At 64.2% G+C, this 11,769-nt stretch overlaps 3 pseudogenes; all 3 read right to left on the bottom strand.

Annotated features, from left to right (window-relative positions):
* Positions 1–1,799: 1,799 nt before the first annotated feature.
* On the bottom strand, positions 1,800–3,161 carry LOC147795151 (large subunit ribosomal RNA; annotated as a pseudogene).
* A 2,833-nt stretch (positions 3,162–5,994) lies between these two features.
* Positions 5,995–7,353, bottom strand: LOC147795150 (large subunit ribosomal RNA; annotated as a pseudogene).
* A 2,808-nt stretch (positions 7,354–10,161) lies between these two features.
* Positions 10,162–11,134, bottom strand: LOC147795149 (large subunit ribosomal RNA; annotated as a pseudogene; the record flags this gene model as incomplete).
* Between the last annotated feature and the right edge of the window lie 635 nt (positions 11,135–11,769).

Raw genomic sequence — 11,769 nt, 5'->3', positions numbered from 1 at the left:
CTGGGCCTCCCGGCGGGGCGGCGGGCTGCCACTTTTTCCGCACCTCCCGTCCCGGGGCTCTCCGGCAGGGCCGGCCGCGGCCCGGGAGCGGCCTTTCCGACACCTTAGGGCAAGGCCGGGCGGGCCGGCCGACGCTCTTCTGGGCATGAAGGGTCGGGCCGGCCGCGCAGAGAAACGCCGTTAACGGAGCGCCCAGAGGGCCTCCCAGCGGGACGGCGAGCAGCCACTTTCCTTGAGCCGCTACGGAGCGGGGCTTGTCCAGACCCCAGGGGGAATCGCTCCGGAGGCTTGGGCTCCACCCTGCAGGAATTGCCGTATTGTATGGACAATATATGGCTGTACTGATTTCTGGCAGCTGGAGCTGAGCTCCAGACCACCCTCCCCCTATAAATAGGCAAACCAGGGAGTGGGGGTTAAGGTCCAAAACGCTCTCATTGAAATACGCACGTTGTGGGCCCAACCTGTCCCGGGGCAAAGCCCTCTAAGAGGCTTTGGGTGGGCCGGCGAGCCGATGGACGCCATGCCTGAAGCGCCCGGCCCGCTCTCCGCGGGCAACCCCGGACATCCGAACCTCTCGGACCAGGTTTTCCGAAAAAGGCGATTCACCGCGCCGCACAACGCAACCCGCCGGCATGGAGCCGTTTTCGCCCGGGGAAGCGTGTCGGAAATGCACGGCTTTAGAGGGTCCGCGTGCGGCTGCTGCGGGTTTTTTTTCCCAAGGACGGCAATTCGCCGCGGAGACACCCTCCCCCCTATAAAAAGGCAAACCAGGGAGTGGGGGTTAAGGTTCAAAACGCTCTCATTAAAATAAGCACGTTTCGGGCCCAACAGACCCCGACGAGAGACTCTCTCGAGAGCCGGGGTGCCTCGCCGACGCGTTGGCAAGTGGGGACGAGTCGGTTTTTGCGCCCGAGTCGGGTCGAAACCGGAGATCCGACCTTTCGCGCACCACCAAGTCCGGGGAAGAAATCTTCAGTGGGCGCCCACGCAACGCCGCCCGTCCGACACCCACAGCGGGACCGGCGCCGCCCGCTGCGAGACTCCGCCCTTGGGCCCGAGGCCCCGGTCCCTACCCGCCCGCTGGCACGTGGCGCCACTCCCCTTAGAGCCCTCTTGCAGGGTGCACCTCCGGCCCCGGATTTCAAATCAGGTTTTGGGCGGCCGGATAAGCCTCGCGGCCCGGCAGCGTATCCCCGGCTCTCGCCGGTGGGGCCGAGTCAGTTTTTGCGCCCGAGTCGAAGCGTAACTGGAGATGAGCCCTTTCGCGGTCAAGGAAGTCCGAGCAAGAAATCTTTAGCGGGCACCCACGTAACGCTCCCCGTCCGGCACCCACGGCGGGACCGACGCCGCCCGCTGCCAGATGCCGCACTCTGGCTGGAAGCCATGGTTTTTCCGTGCCGAACAGCTGATCGCGCGATGGCATTGGGACCGACTTGGCAACTCCCCGAGAGCCCTCCTGCGGGATACACTATTAAACGTGGATTTCAAGTCAGTTTGGGGCGGCCGTGTCAGACGTGCAGCCCAGCAGCCGATCCTCGGCCTCAGGGAAAGCGCTCGTTTACTCCGCCGTCAGTTTCCTCTGCCGAGTCCGAGTGCCGCCGGGCCCGCCGCTGGTACTCCCCGGTCTCCTCCTCCAAGGCCGGTCCGCCCGAGGGCCACCGGGCGGCGCCGGCCGGCCCTCCGCGCTCGACCTCCTCCCCCCGCTGCTGGACCCCACCACCCCTCTCCCAGAAGCCGCTCCCGCAGCAGCGACGTCGTCCGACCCGGCCCGCCAGGATCGGCCCGTCTGCGGCGCGGGCAAATCCCTCGGATCGAAAGCTTTAGTTTTAGCAGATCACAGCAAAGCGGCTGCTCTACTGGGCACGACACCCCAATCCATACCCAAGTCGTCTGCAAGTGATCTGGCGTCCCTCTCGAGACGGCGGTTCGGCTTGCGCCGGAGTTCCCGGCCCCCGGGCAGGGGCCGCGGGCGGAGTCGGCCCGGCCCCCCTCCAGGCAAGAGCGGGTGGGCGCTGACGCGGGCCGCGCACCGGCAGAGATTTCGACTTAGAGGCGTTTAGCCGTAATCTCTCGGGTGGTAGTCTCGCACCAACGGCCTCTCGACCGAGCGCCTGAACCAGGGGTCCGAATCTGCGGTTCCTCTCGTACTGAGCAGGATTGCCGTGACGGCGACCTCTGCATCAGTAGGGTAAAACTACCTGTCTCACGGCGGTCCAAAGCCAGCTCACGTTCCCCATTGGTGGGGTGAACAATCCAACGCTTCGCAATGATAGGAAGAGCCGACATCGAAGGATCAAACAGCAACATTCGCTATGAACGCTTGGCTGCCCCTACCCAGTTATCACTGTGGTAACATTTCTGATACCTCTCGCTTCAACTGCGAAGCTCAAAAGGATCGATAGGCCACGCTTTCACGGTCTGTATTCATGCTGAAAAATCAGATTCAAACGAGCTTTTGCCCTTTTGCTCCGCGCGAGGTTTCCGTCCTCGCTGAGCTCACCTTAGGACACCTGCGTTACCCTTTGACAGATGTACCGCCCCAGTCAAACCCCCCGACTGAAGCTGTCGCCGGAGCGGGTGGCGGCCGGCCGCGTAGCGCCAGAAGACTGGGCCAGCTCCCCGCCTCACCGGCTAAGTAAAGAAACCACGAGAGTAGTGGCATTTCAGCGTCGGGCCTGGGGCCCTCCCACCTATCCCACACCCCTCCGTGTCTCTTCACAAGGTCAGACTAGAGTCAAGCTGATTCTGCCAAGCCCGTTCCCTTGGCTGTGGTTTCGCTAGATAGATAGGGACAGTGGGAATCTCGTTAATCCATTCATGCACGTCATTAATTAGATGACGAGGCATTTGGCTACCTTAAAAGAGTCATAGTTACTCCCGCCGTTTACCCGCAGTTCGCTGAATTTCTTCACTTTGACATTCAGAGCACTGGGCAGAAATCACATCGCGTCAGCGCCCCGGCTGCAGACGTCGCGATGCTCTGTTTTTCATTAGACAGTCGGATTCCCCTGGTCCGTACCAGTTCTGAGCCGGCTGCTGGGCGCCGGCCGAAGCGGCCGCAGCGAGGACTGTCCACGAGGCGGGCCTCACGCCGGTCCGGGCTCGCCCAGCGCCCTAGCTCCGGACCAGCCGATTCCAGGGATCCCGCCCCTTAGCAAGAAAAGGAAACTCTTCCCGGGTCCCCGACCGGCGTCTGGGGCTCGCTTGCTTCGCAGATCGGACCGCCAAGGAGGACGTAGGGCTCCGCCTGCGGGTTTGGGAATATTGACCCGATTCCGTTTCGCCCGGGGGGGCGAGGCCCCGGCCCCGCGAGGTGGGGGGCGCCCGCCTCCGCTGGGAGCGGAACCTCCCTGGGGCTTAGGATCGACTGACCCATGTACAACTGCTGATCGCATGCAAGCCTTCTCCGCCACTCGGCCCTCGAGGATCTCACTCCAATATTTGCTACTACCACCAAGATCTGCGCCCGCGGCGGCTCCACGCGGCCTGGCGGCCGGCGCTTCGACGCGCACCGCGGCGGCCCTCCTACTCGTCGGGGCGTACCAACCGGCCGGCGGTCCCACTCGCTCTCTGCCCCGACGGCAGGTGTGGGCGGCACTCTCAGTGCCATTCATTTTCAGGGCTAGTCGACTTCCATGGCCACCGGCCTGCTGCCCGTATTAAGCAACGCCTTTTCTGGGCTCTGATGAGCGTCGGCCCCAAATGCGGCGCCCCAACCCGGCGGGTCCTCTCGCCCGACCTGAGGTCGATGGGTTCGCAATAGGCCTCGGCCTCTCACTCTCTCTCTCGCCTCTCAGGGCCCGCCCGGCGCCTCGGCGGCTGCCAGGAAGGAGGGCTTCCCTCCGCAGCCCTCTCTTCTCTCTCTCACGGCGCTGGGCGCCCGCTCCCTCTCCGGCGGTCCACTCGGAGATCTGCCACGGGGCCGGCGGCACTCGGTCCCCGTTGGCCGGGTCCGGGCCTCCCCTTTTTCTTTCTCGGCCTGCCCTGCCTGCCTGGCCTCCTTTCCGGCGCGCTCCCTCGAGGCCGCCTGTGTCTTTCTTGTTCGGTTTGGGGGCACGACCGGCGCTCGTTTGTGGGGCGGATACTCAGCGCCGACCTCCCCCGGGGAACGACCCGCCCGGCCGGTGCCCCTCGCCTACCTGCCTGCCTTGCCCGCAGATCTCCCGTATCATCCTCGCCAGAGAGCGGGGGAAACCCGCGCCGCAACATACCGGTCTCTTTGGACTCCCCTTGTTGCCGCCTGCAGCCAGTGTCCTCGCTGGGGCCTCCCGGCGGGGCGGCGGGCTGCCACTTTTTCCGCACCTCCCGTCCCGGGGCTCTCCGCCAGGGCCGGCCGCGGCCCGGGAGCGGCCTTTCCGACACCTCTGGGCAAGGCCGGGCGGGCCGGCCGACGCTCTTCTGGGCATGAAGGGTCGGGCCAGCCACTTTCCTTGAGCCGCTTCGGAGCGGGGCTTGTCCAGACCCCAGGGGGAATCGCTCCGGAGGCTTGGGCTCCACCCTGCAGGAATTGCCGTATTGTATGGACAATATATGGCTGTACTGATTTCTGGCAGCTGGAGCTGAGCTCCAGACCACCCTCCCCCTATAAATAGGCAAACCAGGGAGTGGGGGTTAAGGTCCAAAACGCTCTCATTGAAATACGCACGTTTTGGGCCCAACCTGTCCCGGGGCAAAGCCCTCTCAGAGGCCTTGGGTGGGCCGGCGAGCCGATGGACGCCATGCCTGAAGCGCCCGGCCCGCTCTCCGCGGGCAACCCCGGACATCCGAACCTCTCGGACCAGGTTTTCCGAAAAAGGCGATTCACCGCGCCGCACAACGCAACCCGCCGGCATGGAGCCGTTTTCGCCCGGGGAAGCATGTCGGAAATGCACGGCTTTAGAGGGTCCGCGTGCGGCTGCGGCGGGTTTTTTCCCAAGGACGGTAATTCGCCGCGCAGACACCCTCCCCCCTATAAAAAGGCAAACCAGGGAGTTTTGGGTTAAGGTTCAAAACGCTCTCATTAAAATACGCACGTTTCGGGCCCAACAGACCCCGACGAGAGACGCTCTCGAGAGCCGGGGTGCCTCGCCGACGCGTTTGCAAGTGGGGACGAGTCGGTTTTTGCGCCCGAGTCGGGGTGAAACCGGAGATCCGACCTTTCGCGCACCACCAAGTCCGGGGAAGAAATCTTCAGCGGGCGCCCACGCAACGCCGCCCGTCCGACAACCACAGCGGGACCGGCGCCGCCCGCTGCGAGACTCCGCCCTTGGGCCCGAGGCCCCGGTCCCTACCCGCCCGCTGGCACGTGGCGCCACTCCCATTAGAGCCCTCTTGCAGGGTGCACCTCCGGCCCCGGATTTCAAATCAGGTTTTGGGCGGCCGGATAAGCCTCGCGGCCCGGCAGCGTATCCCCGGCTCTCGCCGGTGGGGCCGAGTCAGTTTTTGCGCCCGAGTCGAAGCGTAACTGGAGATGAGCCCTTTCGCAGTCAAGGAAGTCCGAGCAAGAAATCTTTAGCGGGCACCCACGTAACGCTCCCCGTCCGGCACCCACGGCGGGACCGACGCTGCCCGCTGCCAGATGCCGCACTCGGGCTGGAAGCCATGGTTTTTCCGTGCCGAACAGCTGATCGCGCGATGGCATTGGGACCGACTTGGCAACTCCCCGAGAGCCCTCCTGCGGGATACACTATTAAACGTGGATTTCAAGTCAGTTTGGGGCGGCCGTGTCAGACATGCAGCCCAGCAGCCAATCCTCGGCCTCAGGGAAAGCGCTCGTTTACTCCGCCGTCAGTTCCTCTGCCGAGTCCGAGTGCCGCCGGGCCCGCCGCTGGTACTCCCCGGTCTCCTCCTCCAAGGCCGGTCCGCCCGAGGGCCACCGGGCGGCGCCGGCCGGCCCTCCGCGCTCGACCTCCTCCCCCCGCTGCTGGACCCCACCACCCCTCTCCCAGAAGCCGCTCCCGCAGCAGCGACGTCGTCCGACCCGGCCCGCCAGGATCGGCCGTCTGCGGCGCGGGCAAATCCCTCGGATCGAAAGCTTTAGTTTTAGCAGATCACAGCAAAGCGGCTGCTCTACTGGGCACGACACCCCAATCCATACCCAAGTCGTCTGCAAGTGATCTGGCGTCCCTCTCGAGACGGCGGTTCGGCTTGCGCCGGAGTTCCCGGCCCCCGGGCAAGGGGCCGCGGGCGGAGTCGGCCCGGCCCCCCTCCAGGCAAGAGCGGGTGGGCGCTGACGCGGGCCGCGCACCGGCAGAGATTTCGACTTAGAGGCGTTTAGCCGTAATCTCTCGGGTGGTAGTCTCGCACCAACGGCCTCTCGACCGAGCGCCTGAACCAGGGGTCCGAATCTGCGGTTCCTCTCGTACTGAGCAGGATTGCCGTGACGGCGACCTCTCATCAGTAGGGTAAAACTACCTGTCTCACGGCGGTCCAAAGCCAGCTCACGTTCCCCATTGGTGGGTGAACAATCCAACGCTTCGCAATGATAGGAAGAGCCGACATCGAAGGATCAAACAGCAACATCGTTATGAACGCTTGGCTGCCACTACCCAGTTATCACTGTGGTAACATTTCTGATACCTCTCGCTTCAAACTGCGAAGCTCAAAAGGATCGATAGGCCACGCTTTCACGGTCTGTATTCATGCTGAAAATCAGATTCAAACGAGCTTTTGCCCTTTTGCTCCGCGCGAGGTTTCCGTCCTCGCTGAGCTCGCCTTAGGACACCTGCGTTACCCTTTGACAGATGTTCCGCCCAGTTACAGTCCCCGACTGAAGCTGTCGCCGGAGCGGGTGGCGGCCGGCCGCGTAGCGCCGGAAGACTGGGCCCGCTCCCCCCCTCACCGGCTAAGTAAAGAAACCACGAGAGTAGTGGCATTTCAGCGTCGGGCCTGGGGCCCTCCCACCTATCCCACACCCCTCCGTGTCTCTTCACAAGGTCAGACTAGAGTCAAGCTGATTCTGCCAAGCCCGTTCCCTTGGCTGTGGTTTCGCTAGATAGATAGGGACAGTGGGAATCTCGTTAATCCATTAATGCGCGTCATTAATTAGATGACGAGGCATTTGGCTACCTTAAGAGAGTCATAGTTACTCCCGCCGTTTACCCGCACTTCGCTGAATTTCTTCACTTTGACATTCAGAGCACTGGGCAGAAATCACATCGCGTCAGCGCCCCGGCTGCAGACGTCGCGATGCTCTGTTTTTCATTAGACAATCGGATTCCCCTGGTCCGTACCAGTTCTGATCCGGCTGCTGGGCGCCGGCCGAAGCGGCCGCAGCGAGGACTGTCCACGAGGCGGGCCCCAGGCCGGTCCGGGCTCGCCCAGCGCCCTAGCTCCGGACCAGCCGATTCCAGGGATCCCGCCCCTTAGCAAGAAAAGGAAACTCTTCCCGGGTCCCCGACCGGCGTCTGGGGTTCGCCTGCTTCGCAGATCGGACCGCCAAGGAGGACGGAGGGCTCCGCCTGCGGGTTTGGGAATATTGACCCGATTCCGTTTCGCCCGGGGGGCGAGGCCACGGCCCCGCGAGGAGGGGGGCGCCCGCCTCCGCTGGGAGCGGAACCTCCCTGGGGCTTAGGATCGACTGACCCATGTACAACTGCTGATCGCATGCAAAGCCTTCTCCGCCACTCGGCCCTCGAGCATCTCACTCCAATATTTGCTACTACCACCAAGATCTGCGCCCGCGGCGGCTCCACGCGGCCTGGCGGCCGGCGCTTCGACGCGCCCCGCGGCCGGCCCTCCTACTCGTCGGGGCGTACCACCCGGCCGGCGGTCCCACTCGCTCTCTGCCCCGACGGCCAGGTGTGGGCGGGACTCTCAGTGCCATTCATTTTCAGGGCTAGTCGACTTCCATGGCCACCGGCCTGCTGCCCCTATTAAGCCAACGCCTTTTCTGGGCTCTGATGAGCGTCGGCCCCAAATGCAGCGCCCCAACCGGCGGGTCCTCTCGCCCGACCTGAGGTCGATGGGTTCGCAATAGGCCTCGGCCTCTCACTCTCTCTCTCGCCTCTCAGGGCCCGCCCGGCGCCTCGGCGGGTGCCAGGAAGGAGGGCTTCCCTCCGCGGCCCTCTCTTCTCTCTCTCTGCGCCGTGCCCCCCCTCCCTCTCGGCGGTCCACTCGGAGATCTGCCACGGGGCCGGCGGCACTCGGGTCCCCGTTGGCCGGGTCCGGGCCTCCCCTTTTTCTTTCTCGGCCTGCCCTGCTTGCCTGGCCTCCTTTCCGGCGCGCTCCCTCGAGGCCGCCTGTGTCTTTCTTGTTCGGTTTGGGGCCACGACCGGCGCTCGTTTGTGGGGCGGATACTCAGCGCCGACCTCCCCCGGGGAACGACCCGCCCCAGCCGGTGCCCCTCGCCTACCTGCCTGCCTTGCCCGCAGATCTCCCCTACCATCCTCGCCAGAGAGCGGTGGGAAACCCGCGCCGCAACATACCGGTCTCTTTGGACTCCCCTTGTTGCCGCCTGCAGCCAGTGTCCTCGCTGGGGCCTCCCGGCGGGCGGCGGGCTGCCACTTTTTCCGCACCTCCCGTCCCGGGGCTCTCCGGCAGGGCCGGCCGCGCCCGAGAGCGGCCTTTCCGACACCTCTGGGCAAGGCCGGGCGGGCCGGCCGACGCTCTTCTGGGCATGAAGGGTCGGGCCGGCCACTTTCCTTGAGCCGCTTCGGAGCGGGGCTTGTCCAGACCCCAGGGGGAATCGCTCCGGAGGCTTGGGTTCAAACTGCAGGAATTGCCGTATTGTATGGACAATATATGGCTGTACTGATTTCTGGCAGCTGGAGCTGAGCTCCAGACCACCCTCCCCCTATAAATAGGCAAACCAGGGAGTGGGGGTTAAGGTCCAAAACGCTCTCATTGAAATACGCACGTTTTGGGCCCAACCTGTCCCGGGGCAAAGCCCTCTCAGAGGCCTTGGGGGGGCCGCCGGGCCGATGGACGCTATGCCTGAGGCGCCCGGCCCCGCTCTCCGCGGGCAACCCCGGACATCCGAACCTCTCGGACCAGGTTTTCCGAAAAAGGCGATTCACCGCGCCGCACCACGCAACCCGCCGGCATGGAGCCGTTTTCGCCCGGGGAAGCGTGTCGGAAATGCACGGCTTTAGAGGGTCCGCGTGCGGATTCGGCGGGTTTTTTTTCCCCCAGGACGGCAATTCGCCGCGGAGACACCCTCCCCCCTATAAAAAGGCAAACCAGGGAGTGGGGGTTAAGGTTCAAAACGCTCTCATTGAAATACGCACGTTTGGGGCCCAACAGACCCCGACGAGAGACGCTCTCGAGAGCCGGGGTGCCTCGCCGACGCGTTTGCAAGTGGGGACGAGTCGGTTTTTGCGCCCGAGTCGGGTTGAAACCGGAGATCCGACCTTTCGCGCACCACCAAGTCCGGGGAAGAAATCTTCAGCGGGCGCCCACGCAACGCCGCCCGTCCGACAACCACAGCGGGACAGGCGCCGCCCGCTGCGAGACTCCGCCCTTGGGCCCGAGGGCCCCGGTCCCCTACCCACCCGCTGGCACGTGGCGCCACTCCCATTAGAGCCCTCCTGGAGGGTGCACCTCCGGCCCCGGATTTCAAATCAGGTTTTGGGCGGCCGGATAAGCCTCGCGGCCCGGCAGCGTATCCCCGGCTCTCGCCGGTGGGGCCGAGTCAGTTTTTGCGCCCGAGTCGAAGCGTAACTGGAGATGAGCCCTTTCGCGGTCAAGGAAGTCCGAGGAAGAAATCTTTAGCGGGCACCCACGTAACGCTCCCCGTCCGGCACCCACGGCGGGACCGACGCCGCCCGCTGCCAGATGCCGCACTCGGGCTGGAAGCCATGGTTTTTTCCGTGCCGAACAGCTGATCGCGCGATGGCATTGGGACCGACTTGGCAACTCCCGAGAGCCCTCCTGCGGGATATACTATTAAACGTGGATTTCAAGTCAGTTTGGGGGCGGCCGTGTCAGACATGCAGCCCAGCAGCCAATCCTCGGCCTCAGGGAAAGCGCTCGTTTTACTCCGCCGTCAGTTCCTCAGCCGAGTCCGAGTCCCGCCAGGCCCGCCGCTGGTCCTCCCGGTCTCCTCCTCCAAGGCCGGTCCACCCGAGGGCCACCGGGTGCCACCAGCCGGCCCTCTGCGCTCGACCTCCTCCCCCGCTACTGTACCCCACCACCCCTCTCCCAGAAGCCGCTCCCGCGGCGGCGACGCCGTCCGACCCTGCCCGCTAGGATCGGCCTGTCTGCGGCGCGGGCAAATCCAGCTCACGTTCCCCATTGGTGGGGTGAACAATCCAACGCTTCGCAATGATAGGAAGAGCCGACATCGAAGGATCAAACAGCAACATCGTTATGAACGCTTGGCTGCCACTACCCAGTTATCACTGTGGTAACATTTCTGATACCTCTCGCTTCAAACTGCGAAGCTCAAAAGGATCGATAGGCCACGCTTTCACGGTCTGTATTCATGCTGAAAATCAGATTCAAACGAGCTTTTGCCCTTTTGCTCCGCGCGAGGTTTCCGTCCTCGCTGAGCTCGCCTTAGGACACCTGCGTTACCTTTGACAGATGTTCCGCCCAGTTAAAGTCCCCGACTGAAGCTGTCGCCGGAGCGGGTGGCGGCCGGCCGCGTAGCGCCGGAAGACTGGGCCCGCTCCCCCCCTCACCGGCTAAGTAAAGAAACCACGAGAGTAGTGGCATTTCAGCGTCGGGCCTGGGGCCCTCCCACCTATCCCACACCCCTCCGTGTCTCTTCACAAGGTCAGACTAGAGTCAAGCTGATTCTGCCAAGCCCGTTCCCTTGGCTGTGGTTTCGCTAGATAGATAGGGACAGTGGGAATCTCGTTAATCCATTAATGCGCGTCATTAATTAGATGACGAGGCATTTGGCTACCTTAAGAGAGTCATAGTTACTCCCGCCGTTTACCCGCACTTCGCTGAATTTCTTCACTTTGACATTCAGAGCACTGGGCAGAAATCACATCGCGTCAGCGCCCCGGCTGCAGACGTCGCGATGCTCTGTTTTTCATTAGACAATCGGATTCCCCTGGTCCGTACCAGTTCTGATCCGGCTGCTGGGCGCCGGCCGAAGCGGCCGCAGCGAGGACTGTCCACGAGGCGGGCCCCAGCTCGGTCGGGGCTCGCCCAGCGCCCTAGCTCCGGACCAGCCGATTCCAGGGATCCCGCCCCTTAGCAAGAAAAGGAAACTCTTCCCGGGTCCCCGACCGGCGTCTGGGGTTCGCCTGCTTCGCAGATCGGACCGCCAAGGAGGACGGAGGGCTCCGCCTGCGGGTTTGGGAATATTGACCCGATTCCGTTTCGCCCGGGGGGCGAGGCCACGGCCCCGCGAGGAGGGGGGCGCCCGCCTCCGCTGGGAGCGGAACCTCCCTGGGGCTTAGGATCGACTGACCCATGTACAACTGCTGATCGCATGCAAGCCTTCTCCGCCACTCGGCCCTCGAGCATCTCACTCCAATATTTGCTACTACCACCAAGATCTGCGCCCGCGGCGGCTCCACGCGGCCTGGCGGCCGGCGCTTCGACGCGCCCCGCGGCGGCCCTCCTACTCGTCGGGGCGTACCACCCGGCCGGCGGTCCCACTCGCTCTCTGCCCCGACGGCCAGGTGTGGGCGGCACTCTCAGTGCCATTCATTTTCAGGGCTAGTCGACTTCCATGGCCACCGGCCTGCTGCCCGTATTAAGCAACGCCTTTTCTGGGCTCTGATGAGCGTCGGCCCCAAATGCAGCGCCCCAACCCGGCGGGTCCTCTCGCCCGACCTGAGGTCGATGGGTTCGCAATAGGCCTCGGCCTCTCACTCTCTCTCTCGCCTCTCA

This window comes from Acanthaster planci, unplaced genomic scaffold (genome assembly GCF_054643075.1).
Source record: "Acanthaster planci isolate LZ-2023a unplaced genomic scaffold, COTS_SCS Contig147, whole genome shotgun sequence".
Lineage (NCBI taxonomy): Eukaryota > Metazoa > Echinodermata > Asteroidea > Valvatida > Acanthasteridae > Acanthaster > Acanthaster planci.
The sequence above is the reverse complement of the archived record's forward strand: the minus strand, read 5'-3'. Positions and strand labels throughout refer to the sequence as shown.